Below are 12,106 nucleotides of genomic sequence, written 5' to 3'. Positions count from 1 at the left end.
ACTGAGGTGATGAGAGCTGTACAAAGGTACAACAAAACAGCTCCTGGGCGAGATCTGTAGATTTCCACATCACAATATAAACACTTTTCTGTAGCCTTCACTCATCTTTCACAGCGCACTCAGCTTCAGACCACCAGAAGCACTGACTGGTGCTGCCCTGCAAACTAAAGCCTCCAGCAAGCTTGTCCATCTGGGCTGAACAGGTTCACTCACGACTACAACCATGGTAGCTCAGCTGAGTCAGACTAACATTACTAAAAACCTACCTTTATGTTCATTAAGATGCAGGTTAACACATTAGCTGGCCTTGCACAGCCACAAACATGGCTTTAGACATGGCAGGCTGTACCTTAAGGAGCATCAAGAGAGCTTTTTTTTTTTTTTTAATTGTGTTCGACTAACTCAGTTGACCTCAAACAATTGAGACACACACCCTTTTTGCCTGTCAGGACAGGGTCCTTCTCTGTCTTGCACTGCTGGGACAGGAGAAGTGAAATATGCATGGAGGTGATTCACATACAACCCATCCTTCACTTACTCCTAATAGGGGGTGGAGGGGAGGGAAGCATATGGGTGAAAAGCCGCAGCTGTTCCAAGGCTACTCCAACTTTACAGCACACGATTTATGGAAAACAAAACAAGGGGAGCAGAAAAATAGGATTTGAACATTACCGACCTAAAAGAATCATTGTAAATACCTCCTGCTCTGTGCAAGGGCTACCCTGGGCTCCATCTGCCTTCAAGGCCGAGAAAGGAAACATTAAACTTGAACAGCAGCCAGGATTCACTGTCTGCTACCTAACATGCTTCCATGGGGCAGTCTCTACCTGTGGCAGAACACACGGAGGGCACTGCCCAAGCCTTGTTCCAGCTCTGCACTTGGCACTGTCACTGTGAGCGCCAGCCAGAGCCCGGCCAAGGGGCAAACACAGCTCTGCGCTCGGCCCCAGCATCCCCAGCCAGCCCCGAGTTGGGATGGGAGCGCGTTCCTCGCACCCCAGCAACCGGCTCTGGTAATTTTGGCAGAGGCGCGTGCTCCAGAGGGCTCTGACGCAGCAGGCGAGGGAGGCGCGGGTACCAGTCGGACGGGAACACGCTCCCGCACAGGACAGGCTGCCAGCACGCTGGGGCTGCTACTCAAGGCACCGCACCACTGCCCAGACAAACAGGGATGCTGGCACACCCCCTTCGCTCGGGCATCACCGCCACAGCTCCCCGTGGCCGTGCCCGGGGGACCCAGGCCTCCCTGCCACGAGGGCGAGGGAGCAGCGGCGGCTGCGGCAGGGCCAGCCCTTCCCTCCCTTCCCCCCGCGCAGCCGCCCCCACCCTCCAGGAGCTCTATCGCAAATCCCCAGGCCGCGCCGACTGCCAGCTGACAGAAATGTTTAGTCAGCAACCAGTGAGAGAGGAGCGGCCGCCCCCCTTCATCCTTCCCGGCTCCTTCCCGTGGTACCTTCCCCGCCGCCAGCAGCGCCAGGGAAAGAAACACTCTTTTGCTCCCCAACCCCTCCCCAAAACGGTGAACACGCGAAGTATTCATATTTCCGACAAGTCTGTCGAGCTTTGCACGTAGCTGAAGGATCCGGGTCGTTGTTTTGCCTCTTTTTTTCCCACCCCCTCCCCTCGGTGCTTTGTATAACCCTCTTTCACCACCCTGCCCCATCCCCCAGGCGAGAGGAGATCCAGGAGCGCCGCTGCTGCTGGAGGAACTTCCTCCATTTGCTGTGAGAACATCACTCCGGCGGCCCCGCGCCCCGCGCCGCCCCGCAGAGGAAGTGCAACATAATAGCCAGGCCCCAGGTGCCAAGGTTAGCCTGTCCTTTTCCTCTCCCCGGGATGATTTCCACTCCTTTCAATACCAGCCTCGCCAAGAGCAAGGCCTTTAAAGCTACGTGTTAAAGTTACGAACAACGGCAGCAACGACAACAAAAAGAAAGCTGAAACCTGCTCAAGCACCACCACACGGCCTTTGCACACCAGAACTTAGGTGCTTCAGAAAGGTTGACCATTTTCCGTGAAGCGATAAGTCTGGTTTCATCCGTGCACTGAAAAGCTGAACAATTTTAAGTGAACTTTTCTAAGTCAGAGCAGCAGCCCAGCCAGCGCCAGCGAGGCAGCAGTACCACCAGCACATGGAACTGCCTGCGCTGGCGTTCTCTGCTTGCCCAGGGCAGATGTAACAACCACAGCAATACAAATGCCTCAGCCGAAGGAAAACCACATCTCAGGCCAGGCTGGAATAATGAAAACCCCGGGCAAAAGGCATGGATTTAGTCTACAATGAAGATGGAGGTCATCACCCAAACCCTGTTTCTCAGAGCACTGCGTTCACAGTTTCCATTCTCTATTCTGACAACACCCGCATAACTGAAGGCACAAAGTAATTTTAAAAAAAGAGGTTTAAATTGAAAGTCTCACAGTGTCTTAGTACACTTTTCCCTTTCCAGTTTGCTTGCTTGGTACAAAAGCATGCATCTGCTTCCTCCAAAATGCAATAACTCAGTGTTGGAGGGAAGCTCCTACACTGGCTCGTCTCACAAAATCCTCTGCCTTTCCAGGTGGAACCAGAGGAGATTAAAAGGTGTAACTATGCCCTAGGTGTTATGATGTTATCCATAATTTATGCAGAAACAAAATGTCCCATACTGACATCCCTGTAACAAAGCATTTGTTTGGCTTATACAAAAGTGTTTCATGGGAAAAAAGTGAAGTGTCTTCCTTTCCTCCTCTCCTACCAATAACAAAATGCATGCAGGTTTTTTTTTGCCTTTCCTCCCAGCTGGGTATCCATGCAATTGGCTCCAATTCATTTGATTACTAAGCTGCAGAACTGAGGAAAGTGAAGAGTTAGCAACCTGTCTCAGTTTGTCATACTGTAAATGTAAGGAGTTACTGAAAGGAAAAAAGATCAACCCTACAGCCTCCAAATAACTAAGCAATGGTGAGGACTGAAATTCCCTAGAAAATAATGTTTTAAATTCAGAACCCCTTAATTCTCTTTTCCACGCTTCAGTGCTAAAAACCTCACGTTCTACACAGGCTGCCTGCTGCCAAGAGATAGACAGCTGCAAGACATAGACACAAAAAGGGGGTGTCTTTTGGCTGGAGTTTTAGATTTCTACATGCTGCCCCGTTTTATATGCTACTCCCCCAAACAGTTACAAAAAAATAACTGCAGAAATCTAAAAACAAGTGGGACTATTGTAACCAACGATAGTTACTGATAGAGCCTGTATTGAATGTGCAGATGCCGTAAGGCCCTTTCATAGTCCATGCTCCTCTGCAACAAGACAATTTTCTTGGAAATGTGCTGTTGCAGTCTTTGTACTTACTTGGCTTTTAGCATATGTTTAGTTTCATATCTTATAATAGAAGCCTGGGCATTCCAACAAAACCTAGATCAGTCTTTACTCTTGTCTTCCTCAAGCTGGTATTTCTGGGCTGTGATTGATACTCTGCCCCTGGCTACTCAGACCGACTTCCACAAACGACACACCAACACTGGCAAAGCTGCACCAGATTTGTACCAGTCCAGTCAGAACAAAACCTGGACCACAATCTTACGTGATGAAACATGATCTCCTTACACAATATCAAGCTTGATTAAGAAAGATACTCTCTCAAGATGGAAAATAATTTGGAAACAGAAAGAACAGTTAAAAGGAGACCTGATTTCCAGAATTTTTTACACAGCTAATGCAGTAACAAGATTTGCATCAAGAGAGAAAACAGAGAATGTCTGATAAGGTGAGAAGATGAGACTATCTTTGCAGCCAAAACTCTCAAGCCTCTTGATAAAAACAGCATGTAGTTTTGTGCTGCTTGCATTGAGGGTCAGCATCTCTCCAGAAGCTCTTTCCTTCCTTCAGCCACTCATTCTCATGCAAGGGAAAGCCTATGGTTTGACTCCCCTTCATTGATCAAAACAGAAGCTGGGGAGGTATGATTGTTCAAAGCCACAAAAAAAATAAAGAGGACTGGCTACTCAGAACATTTTAGAGATAAGGCTTACAGTGAAACCCCACAAATCCTTGTATCAGCATCTCAGAAGATTACAACAGTAGGAGTGAACTGCTAGAGGTGAGGGGGTAAACAGATCATAAAAAAAACCCCAAACAACCAAACCTCTTCAAGCTGGTTTTACTGCTTCTTCATCCTATGATGTCAAATGCCCATTTAGGTTGCCAAGGAAACCATTCTGAAGTCACTAATTCAGTGTCATTATGAATTTTTTTTAGTTATCAAGGCAAAGACACACCAGAAAAGGGAAAGCTGGGAGGAAATACCTAAATATCAAAAGACTCTTAAAAAATGCATCTTCAAAGAGATAAAAAACATCAAGAACAGATTTCCATTGAGATTTTTTCCCTTTGCATTGTCTGCAGTCACATACCTGGAAGAATACTTGCCTTGAAGTGGTAGAGGGAAGATGCTTGAATACAAGTGGTGTTAAACACAACCTTTAAAGGCAAACACCACAATTTACCTGAAAGACAGGGGCAAGTGGGAAAAGGAAAAGGGGAGGGACTGGGGAAAATGGCTCTATTAACATAAGCCTATCAATCTTACAGTTTCTGGAATCACAGCAGAGATGTCCATGAACTGACATTAACCATGAAGGGGATGCTCATTCTCACCTTCAAGTAGGCTGAAAGCCAGAGGGCAGCTAAGAACCTACATGTTAAAAATTAAGCATCTTTAAAAAAATACAAAATGGTTGTGCTGGTTTTTCAACATCACAACTCCAAGACAGCAAAGATACTAAGCCCAACACACACAGCAGATGCATCTGCTATATGCAAGGACAGATACAAAAGACATTACTAATCACCCCCCAGCCATGGAGCAAGCTTGGATTAGGCTCTGTCTGCAGGAATCCATTAACCTAGCAGCACTGATTCCAGGATCAAGGATCCATCCTAGCAGGCAATGCATTTTGTTGCATCCATGTTTGATTCGAGGACCTTGCAAAGATAAACTGGCTAAAAGGCATTCCACTTGATTCTTCCACTTTTCATCCTGGTCCTTGCTTCACTAGGAAGACATGACAGTTCTGATGGTTTGAGCAATGGTCCTTTTAATAATGATTGCCCAGGCTTTTAAAATCTGTTCTACCTGCATTGCAATCAGAAGTCCTGACATCCTCTGTTCTTCTCCCACCTCCTTCTGCCAACACAACTACATCAGCTGCACAGTAAGTCTGCTAAGAGAACTGACTGAGCCAAAACTGAACTTTCAAAAGACAGAAGGACAAATACAAAAAGTCCTCATCAGCTTTCTGGCCTAGCACTTTACGGCATACCTTTAAGATATTTAAAATATTTATTATTTTGAATACATACCCCAAGAAAACAAGCAGTCAAGAAAATACTTCTAATTAAAGCAACATAAACATGCCCTCCTGCTTACACATACACAATGACTTTATTTTATGTTTATTTTTAGGTTTTCCTGATCTAACACCCAAGAGCAGAGAGACACCTGCAAAGAATATGCCATGCTAGGGGCTCCATTCCTTGCTCCTCACATGACCTTTATGATATTTAATTTAAATTTAAGCTACTAAATGCACAGAGCAGCAGCAGAGCAATACAAGAGGAGCTCTGAATTCAACAATCAGACCTATAAGCAAAACTTGATAGTTTATAAGAACAGGCCCTGCTTCCTTTCTCTGAACACATATGCTTGCTACTTTCAAATGCTATATCATTCACAAAGCCTACAGAGCTCAGTATTAAGTGCTGAACAGCTTATTTAGAATGGTTTTACACACAGCAACCTTTAAAGTCTATCATCATAAATCAGCAGTACCTGATGAACAGGGCTTGTTTCTCCTAAGAAACTACATTTCATCAATTGTGAGAGGCTTAATACAGGGAGCAAGTAACCTAGATAAAACTGAGTTCTTACTGTGAAAGGCTGTCCTTACCAGAAGGTTTCAAATAACTAGTGTCACTCTTGCAACCAAGTTCCCAGTTCAGGCGAGTTGGAATAAAGTTTTCAACGGCTAAACACAAATCAAGTAGTACACATCATTTGGTGGGCAGGTTAAGGTAGAGCTTTAAAAGGCAAGGTTCCTTTTTAGCCCATGTCAGCAGTGAAGAATGTGCAGCACACAGAGGAAGAAAGGGGTTAGCATGACCTGATCTAAACCTCTCCTTCCTCACTCTCCACAAGCGACTGCATTTCAGCAGCCTTGTAAGCACTGATTTGTAAAGCAATCTAACTAAGTAAATACTAGCACTATGGCTGGTACTGAAGCAAAATTGTTTCAGTTGCAAAAAAATAAAATCTCAAAGTCCATCAGCATGGACCAGTCAGTCCTACAGGTGGATAAGTGGGTTCACAACTAGCAAATATTAAAAAAGGGATGGAAACACAGCAGAATTGCAGAATATGCTAATTTTACTCCATTGAGCTCAAAACAATTCCTCTGATACTGGCCAAGAATAAACTGATGGATGAATCCTGGTCATTATCACAAATCAGGAGGCAAGCATAGGAAGTGGGCAAACTTTACTGTGGGTAATATCTCTCTGTTTAAGTGGAACCTAAAGAAACACCCAGAGTGAGCAAGGACAAATGTCCCTTGTCTCTGGTAAGTTGTATTCACCACGGTTTTAGATACGCAGGGCATGCTTCAGGCTGCCATTTGTAGGGAGGAAGCAGGGGGCGTATTAAGTGGGGGGTTACAGGGACATTGCTCATGGAAACCATATGTATCTGGGAAGGGAAACAGCAAGAAAAGCACCATTTAAACAGGCAGTTCTCAAGCAATCAGGATGGAAGTAACTGAGCCAGACCTACAAACAACCTCACCAATCATCATCTTCTGACTGCGACTTGCCAGCATGGAGAAAGTTTCACAAAAAAACTGCTGCAGAATCATGGCAGCACCTGGAATCTTTAAAGCCTGTCCAAGTACATGTCTTACAGCAATAAATATCTAGGCAAATAAAGTATTTTTGGCTTGTGCCTGTGATAGATGTTAACAAGGCAAACCAAAGCTTTAAAAAGCATTGATGAATGTTGAAATCTAAAGTATGGAAGAATTTCTGCATAATAATGGATACTCAGATTAGGACTCCAACCTGGGAGGAAGGCCACAGAGGTGATACAGCAGAGGTCCAGAAAATCCTGAAAGGTGTGGAGAAGGTTGGTAGTGAATGAATACTTGCTATTTCCTTTAGTACAAGTCCTAAACAATATTAAGTGAAAGCATAAAATGAGAGGTTTAGAAAATACAATTTTTACCGCCTCTCCAACAGAGCACAGAGATAAGCTGCAGAACTCACCATCACAACACACCAAGAGTCAGTACAGGTTCAAAAAGCCACTGGACAAGCTAACAAAAAAAGGATTCTTGAACCTAAATACTGTAACTATATAAATACCCTTTGGCTCAAGGGATTCCAGAAGCTGCATGTTGCTGGTAGACTACATTAGGAAAGCATCGTTAATAGGTGCCCTCTTGCCAAAAACTCTTTTGATAAATCCACATTGAGCAGCACGTTGGGCATGACAAACTTTGGGTCTGACTCGGTATTAAGACACAATCAGGACTCCCTCTGGTTTTCAGTTTTGCAAGCAAAAAACATAGCATGACTTACTCCACAGAATTTAGCACAGAACTAAAGCACCTCCTGCAACAGATCCAGAGGCATTTCTGTCAGCTTGAGGAAGCATTCTCTGCACTGAATCCAAGCTTCACTGGAGAAGCAGGTACCAGGAACTGCTCATTCCAGGACAGGGCAGTCCTGAGGAAGTGTCACCAGAGCCGCAGCTTCAACGTGATTCAGGTCAGGGTGATTTCAGAGGTTAGTGTACCAGGGCTGTCATCCCTGTCTGACGGCCAGTGGTTACTGTGCTTGCAGCAGAGACACGTCTAACTCCAGAGATGCCCATAATTGAAGTTTTAACTACCACTCAATTCAATTAAAACACAGCGAACTCTGAAGTGCTCTGCTTGGGAGGAGACACATCCACCCTTCTGTCTCCTCTGCAACATAAACCAAGCCCTTCATCCAGGGTCACAGTACAGCAGCAGAACAAGAAACCTTTGGAAAAAAATTAAGTTTTTTCCGCATCAAACATCTGCCTGAGGTTCTCACCCAGCCAGTGAATACAAGCACACTTACTTCCAGACATTTAGATAGGGACAGTGGTTAGAAGCTCATTTGTGGACCACCTCCACCAGAAGAGCCCAGCACAAAGCCAGGCCTCTTGTTGGTACTGCCAGCTTTTAACTTGTCACCTTCAATATGCATCCAACAGAGTTCAGGTCATGGATTTGTTGGAAGTTCATCACTTATTCAGGCTTTTGGGTGAGAGGTCATTGCTGTCAAACTGTCTGCTTTCACAAGCACAAAAGCTCATGTTAAAATGTAAATACTTACAGGTGTTCCACCAGGCACTCAAGATTAAAGTCAGAGCAAATATATTAGTCCTAGCCATATTTTACAATGCTGGTAGTACTTGAATGTCATCTGTTTGTGAACAGAGGTTTTTATGTGGGCTCATCTGCCTAGACAGGAAGCATGATCTAATGGTAGAGACACAGGACTGGATTCACAGCATTTGGGCTCTTTTTCTGCCTCTCTTACTGTCTCCCTCTGCAACCTTCAGTAAAGAAATTCTTCATGCCACCGTCCCAGTTGAAAAGAATGTGACTAGATGCTTACTCGGCCATGTATGAGGGCTGTGACCTTCTGTCATCTTTCCCAATTACTACAAGAATTCTGGAATGATACGGGAAAAGTTAATCCAACTACTAAAGCTAACCTGAGTTAACAAAAAGAAAGAGCCTTATAAAAGAGCACTAACTCCTCCTCCCCCAATGCCTGTGTATCACTGTTTGTTTTTCAAGACGGAATCTCTGCAACTTATTATTACATTGCCCTTGATGGAGACAGCATTTTGCAAATTCAGCTTTGCAAGAAGCCCGGGTAGGCTGGCTCACCCTTGTCGCCTAGATTTGCGTGCTGCTTACCACTTTGCAAGAAATTCAAGCACGACTTCTGAGCTGGGATAACACCACAAGACTAGCAGCAGGACTAAGCTGGCACAGGCCTGCTGGGAAAATCAACTCCCCAGCTGTGGGAAGAAGCAAAGCCGGCAGAGGCTGCAATCACCACGTCACCCTGGAATCCAGTTTCATGTCCAGTCCAACCTCGTTCTGTGATTGAGCTACACAGTTCTGGAAAAGCTGGTATCCTCTTCCCTCAGCACTTCCAGCTACACATCAGATTCTCTTGTGACTTCTGGAAACAGCTATGTTAGTTATTAAACTGGAAAAAGCCATATTTGGCCTGAGAGGAACTCACATTCATCCAGTTCAGTACCTATGACAGGGGTAATTTTGTATTGTGCATCCCACATCATGGAAGTCATGAGACAGCTCCCCCCTCCCCGCCCTTAACCATGCAGAGGCATCTCCATCAGGGAACCTGGCTATCAACATACCAGGAAAGGCAGCTTGGGTAAACCTCATGGGTGACACAAAGTGCCGTCTCTCTGCGGCAACCAAGGGGAATGGAAGGAAGCTGCGAACAACTGTGCTCTTCTGATGTGCATTCCCTTCCTCTGCTCAAGCACACGCAGGAGGCCAAGTAAGCACACATGACATGCTCCCTGCAGGATGCCACATCCTGCCATATTTCATGCAGCATCCCAAGGCAAGCCAGATACTTTTCAAACACAGTATGATCTTTGACAGTATGATCTGTCACAGTGTGACAGGTTCTCAGAGACAACACAGGGGACAAAGGAGGGAACAGCACCAACAGATTTATCCAACAGTGCCAAACTGTTCCTAGCCACACTCCTCTTAGAAGGAAGAAACCCAAGCAAACAGACACGCTGCAGCCACATGCAAATTTTACAATGCATAGTCTTTCTGCTCTTTGCTTTTGGTAACTTGTTTTAGTTTTATGAATTTCTTATAACTCTCACTCACCCAAATCCTTCCCATTCCTACAGAAAGTAGAGGTCTGTTTAGAAGAGGGGGGTGAAAGAAAGAACCATGGAGGTGGTTTTATGTGCTGCTTAACCCCCTCAAGCTGCTCCCCGCCTTCCTGCCCATCACCCCCCTCCACAAGGCGCTATGTTTTAAGGAGCGCTGGTTTTGCTGACATCAGTGAGGCTCCGGGGGCCATCCAGGCAGCTGTTCCTGCTCCTGTGTGTGGCCACGAGCCAAATCACTCTGCCTTTTTGGTGATGTTCCCTCCTGCCGGCTACCCCCACTCCCACCCACACGTCTGCAGGGTGGGGCAAGGTGGCCACTGGCAGCCTCTCCCAAAGAAACTTAAGCGGAAAAGAAAGACTGGCAGCTTTCGTTTCCAGCCTATGGTCAGAAATGCTCGGTGATTTTTGACAGCGTGCTGTGGACTGAAAGAACTGCAACTTCTCTTCCCGGAGAGCCAAAGACCAAGTTGCCCTTAGGACTTTGTCACCTAGAGGAGAAAAACACGTGCTCTGCCCTTCCTCTCCCCACCTGCAGGGACAGCCCACCAGCATCGAGACCACTCCGTACAGCTGTTCCCATTTTAAAGCAGACCCATCCGCCGAGGTAGCTACTCTCCAGCTAGATGATGATAACAGAGGAGCAGAAAGCTCGTCCAGATCGACCCGAGCGCACAAGACGGGCGCAAGAGATCTTCCAGGCGCGGGGAACGGGGGGCCATCGCAGCACAGCCCTTCCCTCCCTCCCCGGCTGCCCGCGCGGGCAGGGAGCCGTGAGGGCAGGACGGGTGTGCCAGGCCCGGCCAGCCCCAGGCCCGAGCGCTCCCTGCAGCCCGCGGTGCCAGCGACGGGCGCGTCCCCGGGCTGAGCCGCAGCCAGGGCCGGGGAGTGAAAAGGTGACAGCCAAGCCAACTTCACATACACCCTCCGAGCCTGCGGCTCAGACCCCATGTCAAGATTAGGAAAGTATGCGCACACAGAGAGCACATGAGCTGCTGGAGCACTTTCATTTAACTCTTGCGCACACCGTGTATTGAAGAAGTTTGGGTTCACGGCCACGTTTCTGGCCACTTCTCTTCAAAACCAACTCTTCTCAGGCTGCAAGAGCTGTGACAATTCCTCGGGCTGAGCAATGCCTCCTGAAGAAGTTCAGAAGTTGGTGAGAAGAGTTTGGAGCTGTGGCTCACACGGGTTAAAGATTCTGGCTTGTGTCACAAATACTTTTTCTGAAAGTTAAAGGCAGGCCCCAATCCCGAAACACTTCCCCTAACTTTTGCCCATGCCAGTATTTTGACTTTAAAGGAACAACCTACTCAAGTAGAATTATATCTGTGTTTAAAATTGTTGTAGGGGCAGTGCTTGGCTCAATCTAGACTTGCCACTGACACATACACACAGATCCCCCAGCAAATTCAGAAAATACCTTGAGAGCTATCAGGATGAGACAAAAAAATAAGGATAAAGATGGTAACCCCCATCAAGGCACGTTTAAAATTTACATGTGTGTACGTTGGAGGATGATTCACCAGGGCAGGAGAAACAGAGATGCCCGAGTGTTATGGCTGGAAGCACAAGAAAGGTCCCTAATACCCAAGTTTATCTGGGCAAAGGGGATTCCCAAAACCAAACAGGTTTGTACACTATCAGCACCAGAAACACTGATAATTCTGGGAGTCATGCTTTTGGTTTTATCTCTTCTAAAGAATAAGAATTTAGGTGTTGTAATGTTAGCAATCCTATAATGCAAAGAAATACTCCTTCAGCCACAAAACAAACATGATTCCTTACTGTACCAAGCACAAAAGCAGCACATAGAAACACAAGTTTCCCTGGAACAAACCAGTCAAATTCATTCAAATCTTCCCGAAGCGCAACAGGGCAGAACCCATTCCTGTTCCCAGAGCTTATTACAGAAACATGACTAAACATGCTCAGCAGTCCAATGTGATAGGATGCATCCATTTGCTGATGCCAGAGGAAGATGCGTGTCTCTTCTACATGGCACTGCTCTCACAGGCTGCTTTTCAAAAGATGTTTTGAAAAGCGACCTGCTGCGTACATTCTTAACAAGTCATAGTATCACCGGCTGTACAAGTGTTTGACCTCTACTTGCTATGCACTGTGGACAAAAATCTGACATCAGCTT

General features: G+C 46.2%; 1 protein-coding gene across 7 annotated transcripts in view; it reads right to left on the bottom strand.

The window, feature by feature from the left end:
* The window catches only part of RREB1 (ras responsive element binding protein 1), a 122,369-nt gene that overhangs the window by 99,534 nt on the left and 10,729 nt on the right, over window positions 1-12,106 (bottom strand). The window contains exon 1 of one of the 7 annotated variants that reach the window (XM_088056556.1): window positions 9,956-10,015. The exons of the other annotated variants lie outside the window; for them this stretch is intronic. The gene's annotated coding sequence lies outside the window, so the exon portion shown is untranslated. Of the gene's footprint in view, window positions 1-9,955; window positions 10,016-12,106 lie in introns of those variants that run through there. 7 annotated transcript variants of the gene reach the window in all.

Source organism: Pseudopodoces humilis, chromosome 1 (genome assembly GCF_049639895.1).
Source record: "Pseudopodoces humilis isolate 2021_Gansu_Grassland_sample_001 chromosome 1, ASM4963989v1, whole genome shotgun sequence".
Classification (NCBI taxonomy): domain Eukaryota; kingdom Metazoa; phylum Chordata; class Aves; order Passeriformes; family Paridae; genus Pseudopodoces; species Pseudopodoces humilis.
Note: the sequence above shows the minus strand (reverse complement) of the source record. Positions and strands in the feature narration are given on the sequence as shown.